Source organism: Triticum dicoccoides, chromosome 3A, assembly GCF_002162155.2.
Source record: "Triticum dicoccoides isolate Atlit2015 ecotype Zavitan chromosome 3A, WEW_v2.0, whole genome shotgun sequence".
Lineage (NCBI taxonomy): Eukaryota > Viridiplantae > Streptophyta > Magnoliopsida > Poales > Poaceae > Triticum > Triticum dicoccoides.
In genome coordinates this window covers 199450095-199456890 of record NC_041384.1, presented here as the reverse complement: position 1 = coordinate 199456890, position 6796 = coordinate 199450095, and positions in this window count along the sequence as shown.

Genomic DNA, 6796 nt, shown 5'->3' with positions numbered 1-6796 from the left:
GGATTTTCCACGTGTAAAATCATCATTGGCTGGAGGGAACACATGTCGGCTCGCCGTTGGGATAGATGTCATCCACTCATTGGACCCAAAGCTCCTATGATATGTCGACACATGGCACGGCCCAACAGAGGCCCATTCCTGTGAAAAGGCCGGCCCGTTTGACTTGGTCCAAAGGTGGTGGGCCAGCCCACGGCAAGCCTGTTAACGGCCTGTTCGCATATAGCCCATTTACAGCCCGCTAACCAGGGCCCCTTCACGGCCTATCCGAATTAGGCCCAGTAGCGTCATCTGGGCCATCCAATATAATTCCAGCCCATTTTCTCTTCTGGCCCATGTATGGCCCATGACGTCTTTCGGCCCGTATGAGGCCCTTAGTAACCCTCGGCCCATTAATGGCCCGTAGTAAAATTGGCCCGTAATGAACAGTGTATCACTTTATACCCATTAACGACCCATTATTCCGTTGGGCCGTTTCCTGCCCATGTTATCTTTCGGCTTTTTCAGGGCCCATTTATTCTTGGGCTCATTTCCAGCATTCGTTTACTTTCGGCCCGTTACTGTCATTTTCTGCTTGTGGGCCAAATTTAGCCCATGGTTACAGTCGGCCCGTTTGTGGCCCGTTAATATGTTGGGCCGTTTTCATAGCATCATCGAATATGGCCGATTAACGACGTCCCGTTATGGTCGGCCCATGAACGGACGATTTCAAATCTAGCCCGTTTATGACCCCTTATACGGCCCGTACAAGGCCCATAGATGAGACGGCCCGTAGAAGGCCCATGGATCCTACGGGACGTAGAAGGCCCATTGACCTGATGGCCCATAGAAGGCCCATTGATCCGATGGCCCATAGAAGCCCATGGATCCGACGGCCCAAAGAAGGCCCACGGATCCGACAACCCATAGAAGGCCATGGATCGTCCTTCACGTAGATGGCCCATGGATTGTATGGCCTGTGGACGACCATGGTCACTACAACATTTGGGCGAGTTGGCCCCCGTTTGAGCGACATAGCATATTCAAAGAATTATCCTACTCTATACTATCACCTCTAAAAAACATACACTATACAATAAAGAGACTAAGGCACAGAAACGTAGAATAATCATACACTATACCATAAAGAAATTACAGCCGATTATACCCACTGGGCATTATGATTCAGCACCAGTGATAATAAAGCATACACAAACAACAAATTACATACACTGGGCAAATACAGTTCATACATCATGGACGCGCATCAACATAACTTACCATTTGAACTATAATCTCTTCAGAAAATAGGATTGGCCTGATTTAGATAGCACAAATTTCAGTCTGCAAAATCTCCAATTCATGTGTTGTTACCTTAGTGTCTTGTTTCATTTTTTGACTCCTGCATCTAATACCTACATATCCAGTCTCAACTTGTTGATTGTACGTTCAGAATCATGTACACCTTGTCTTGCCACCTCTAGTTGATTCTCGAGAACATCAGCACATTCCAATTCCAATCCATAATCATTCGGTAACGGCCATGCCGCACTGCTCGTCGATCTTTGTGTTGATGTCACTTCATCCTAAAATATTTCTATAAGTACACATGACTAGGGAAAAAATATAGTTACAACAGTGAAGCGAGTAAGACAGACTATTTTGTACATGGCAAAACAGGGCTAACAATAATGTTACACGTCATGAAGCATAAGTAGGTGATATTTTAAAAATTATAAAAAGGGTAGTCTTTGCAGCCTGCATACAGAAATCTCTCTTAGCTCACCAGAGGAGCATGATGTTGGGGTCCAATCCAAAACACAAACAAGTTACAAATTTAGACAGCACGTTGCATAGAAGTAAGCATGTAGTTGGCCATTCTGTAGCTCAATTAAAGTCATAGGGAGCATAATGAACAGCATATGATTTCATACAAACATACTACAACAAGAAAAACTATGCAATCATTAGCCTAGTATAAACTAGATTGTGAGCCTCATTCAATAATAGTTGGTTAATAGACTTCAAAGCTTCAGGAACACTTCAGCAGAGTAATTAAATGGTAAGGCCTTTAATTATGTCAACTAATAGTTATACAAGTGCCCAACATCAGGCATCATTCTTCGGGAATCTCATTAACTGAGGACAAATAAAGCAATTGAAAAGAGCAAATTAACTATGCCTGAAACAAACAAGGAATTAAACTGTTGAGTTGGATACAATGACTTACCTTAACAGGTTGAAGAGGCTCAGCGCAGATCCTACTTCTCTTGCAAGGCTCCTTCCTAACATCTTGTACTTGGAAATCCTCAATCTTATCTTCATTGCACCCCATCTGCAAGGTGACACAAACTAGTTACTCATCTCCTTGGAAGATAGATATGCATACTTTCCAGTCTATGAACACAAAAGGACGAGATTATAACAAAACAACACCACATAATGAAACATGCCACATCTCTTGCACTTGCACACAATGAAATGAGCATTTACGATGTCTGCACTATGTAAAAACTAGGCATACCTTCGAACCGGATCTCCAGGTACTCTTGGAGAGCCTACTTTAGTGTACAGCCAAACCTTTATGTCACCTATGAGTTAGAAAAGGCCCCACTATAGCAGCCATTAGTGTTTAAATCGTTGACAAGCTCTGTTAGAGTGTTAGGTCAAGAATAGCAAGTAATCAAAGCAAACAGTCCTAGTATGGCTGGCTGATGCAAACAAGCAATTGAACTGACGTGTGAGCAAATCTTACATATCAAGAAAACAAGCAAAGAAGGAGGCTTAAAGACCATCACTTGACTGACCAGATTTAAGGGCATTTAAACATCATGTGCAACATATGAACCAACATAAACATTGCATATTCCAGATTCTACAATGGAATGCACATGTATTAGGTTATGCCATGTATGATGATGCCTAAATGTACACTATAGTAGACAGGAGTGATTCATCATTCCACGCACAATTGAATTGCAGGTTAAGGGCCAGTTCTATTCCGCCTTTTCAGGGCTTATTGTCAAAATAAGCCATAAAAGATGTAAAGAAGTCATTTTTGAGTTATGGGCTTGGGCTTAACTAATTTCACTTTGGAGGGGGGTGTTTCGGGTAGAACCTCACTAAAAAATGAAGGGAAGGGGAATAGTGAAATGACTCTGTTGTCTGCCTATATTACACTCAAAATGCAACTGGTGAAGCCCGCGTCACACCTCACCTTCAAGTAAAAACAAACACGCAAGTGTTCATTGCCCTGCCCGCTTGCATCCCATCTCCCCTTTCCCTCTACCTCGATACCCTGCCTGTAGCACTAGGGTTCCTCCAGTAAGCCGTCGCCACTAGTCCCATCTGGCCTGGTCCTCGATGATGCTCTGTCCAGGTAGGCTAGATGGCCGGCGGGTAGGGGCAAATCTTCCTGGCTGCTCCTCCCTCTGGTACCGCCCTCATTCTCATGGTCTCCAGCAGCCGCTCCACTGTGGTTCATCCAACGCACTACTCCGGCAGGTGCTACACAACTACGGTTGATGCCACAATGCGGCAGAAGGCACCTTATTCCCCCTCCCCACCTCCCAGGCCGTGGCCTTGAGGTGCTAGAGCTCATCCAACAAGGTGAGGATCTCCTATGGCTTTTTGCCAAATTTTCATTCTGATCCACTATACGATGAATTGCTATGAGTTGCTTCTGTTGCTGCTATATGATGCATTGCTATGAGCTGCTCCTGCTGCTGCTATATGATAAATTGCTATGAGCTGCTGCTGCTATATGATGAATTGCTATGAGTTGCTGCTGCTATATGATGAGTTGCTATAAGTTGCTCCTCCTGCTGCTGTATGATGAATTTCTATGAGCTCCTCCTGCTGCTGCTATATGATGAATTGCTATGAGCTGCTCCTGCTGCTGCTATATGATGAATTGCTATGAGCTGCTCCTGCTGCTGCTATATGATGAATTGCTATGAGCTGCTCCTACTGCTGCTATATGATGAATTGCTATGAGCTGCTCCTGCTGCTGCTATATGATGAATTGCTATGAGCTGCTGCTGGTATATGATGAATTGCACACTGCTGGTGCTGCTGCTGTATGATGAGTTTCTATGAGCTGCTGCTGCTCCTATATGATGCTTTCAGGTGCTGCTGCTATATGATAATAACCAGCCACTTGGACCATCGAATTTCAATAAATAATTGTTCTTCATTTAAATGTGGGTCATGCGTTTTTCGTTTAAATTAGGCAATGGGATCTCGATGGAAAACATTGACCAAACTAGATTGTGCCAAGTAGATGGTATCTATCTATTTGCATTTTGAGCAAATAGTGAAGGTCTGTTTTCCTATCAGATTAATTACCGCACTGGGTTCAATTTGTGATGTTTGCAAGTCAAATTAATTTTCATATCGGCAGAAAAATGAAAAAATATAATGCAATCTAGACTTTTTATTGATCATACCAAAGATAAGCTGAAAACGCAATGAAAAGAACTGGTTGGCTTATTACATGGAGCTTATATTCACAGGTGCCTATTTTCTTAGGATAATTCGTAATAACTGTCCCTAAGAAACTTGGCCAATATAACTGACGTACAAATAACATGTCACCATGATTGCAATGGAGGAGTGACATACCATAACACACTGTATAGGCTCACCGATGGCTCTCCTTTTTCGCGATGTTCCATGAAATTTCCACATACATCTTGTACTTTTTCATTGTGTAACCCTATCTGCAAGTTGACATGGCTAATTTCAGACATCTCTAAATGATAATACATTGATACCCCTTGCGCATATTTGAACCACCAATTAATGATTGTGTGTGTAGCATAAACTAGCCATGACTCTGTGTGCTGGACTAGCATGCACTCTAAGGGAGTCTAATGTAGTGTACTGGAATTCCTACATGCCACCTATGATTTTGTGTAATGTACTGCCTCTGTTCCTAAATATATGTCTATGTAGAGATTCTAGTATGGACCACATACAGATGTATATAGATGCATTTTTGAGTGTAGATTCACTCATTTTGCTCCATATGTAGCCTATAGTGGAATCTCTAGAAGGACTTATATTTAGGAACGGAGGTACGAGGTAGTATCATGTATGACATCTACATATCTAATTTAGCAGCCAGTAGTAGAAATCATTGTCTGCACAAAGGGATTACTGGTCAAAAATCCTAGCAAAGCAAGCCGGCAGGCACAAAACAATACAAGAGAGAGAGAGAGAGACACGCTTACAAGATCACAGCAATGCCTCGGTCCAGGATCTTGGTTGGCCAAGCTGTTAGATCTAGAAGAAACATCGTCCTTGTAGTTTTTGCCAGCTGCATAACAGGTAACAGCGACCTGTTAGTATATTTGAAGTACATCGGGCAGGTGATGCTAGACAAGTTTAAAGGTGACAAGTACATAGGCCGTGGCGGGTGCTTGGCATCTTGCCAGATGGTGGGAATCAGGTTAGAAACGTCAAGGGTGATGACGCTGCGCTGGCTTTCGGGGTCTGGTAAGGAGATCTAGAACCATGGAGTAGGGTGTTTGTGGAGCGGTTCCGGTAGGGTGGAATACGGTGTGGGCTAAGCGGATCTGTGGCCGTGGACGAGTGCATAGGTGAAGCTGCTCCGGTAGGGTGGACTACTGTGTGGGCGAAGCGGATCTGTGGCCGTGGACGAGGGCATAGGTGAAGCTGCTCCGGTGGTTGGGTTAAGGATGGTGTCGACGATGCGGATCTGCGGCCGTAGACGGGGCATCAGAAGCTGCTCCGGTAGGTTGGATGAGGGTGCGAGGAAGCGGATCTGAGGCCGTGGACTTGTGAGTTGGCAAAGTGGCCCCGGTAGGGTTGAAAATGGTATAGGTGAAGCTACTCCGGTGGGGTTGACGATGGTGTCGGTGAAGCAGCTCCGGTAGGGTTGAGGAAGGTGTCGGCGAAGAGGATCAGAGGCCGTCGACGGGGGCGTCAGTGGGGCGGCTCCGAGGAGGGGGGGTTGGACAAAGTGTCTCCGGTGGGGAGTACGAATGAGCCGCTGCAGATGCGCTGCGGTTGACGAGAGTACCGGCGAAGCAGATCTGGCACTGTGGATAAGGTCGGCACTGAATGGGCTGTGGTACAGTGGTGGATGAGCACTCTACTTGTTTCTAGGGGAGGTGGGAGGGTTAGATACCGCCGTAGAAGCAGATCTGGCAAGGTGGACGCCGCTGGCAGTGAATTGGCTCTGGTACGCCGGTGGATGAGCAATCTAGGGTTTCGAGAGGGGAGGGGAGAAAGGCCGATGAAGTACGGACGGCGTGATATGAGATGCTCTGGTGCTATGGAGTAAGTCGTTTTTGCAGGAGGGGGAGAGGAAATGAGGTTGCCGTGTAGTGGGGGGAACCGGAAGTTACCAAAGCATCCCCGATGTATTATGTAGATGAGGGCGGTATTGTAACTGTTGGTTTCCGTGCACCAAGGACAAAAGGGGAATTTCGCATGCTAAAGATTAAGGTGGCGGAAATTTTAGAAGGAGGCGGGAGATTTTGCTGCCCGCGGGATCGTTCGTATCCAGTTTCAACTAATTTTGGACCGTGCTAGTGGGAAGGTCATGCGAGACTGTGTACACAGGGCATGCGTCAGCAGTTAAGAACTGGTGTCGGTGTCAAAACCGGCGGATCTCGGGTAGGGGGTCCCGAACTGTGCGTCTAGGCCGGATGGTAACAGGAGGCAAGGGACACGAAGTTTTACCCAGGTTCGGGCCCTCTCGATGGAGGTAAAACCCTACGTCCTGCTTGATTAATATTGATGATATGGGTAGTACAAGAGTAGATCTACCACGAGATCAGAGAGGCTAAAC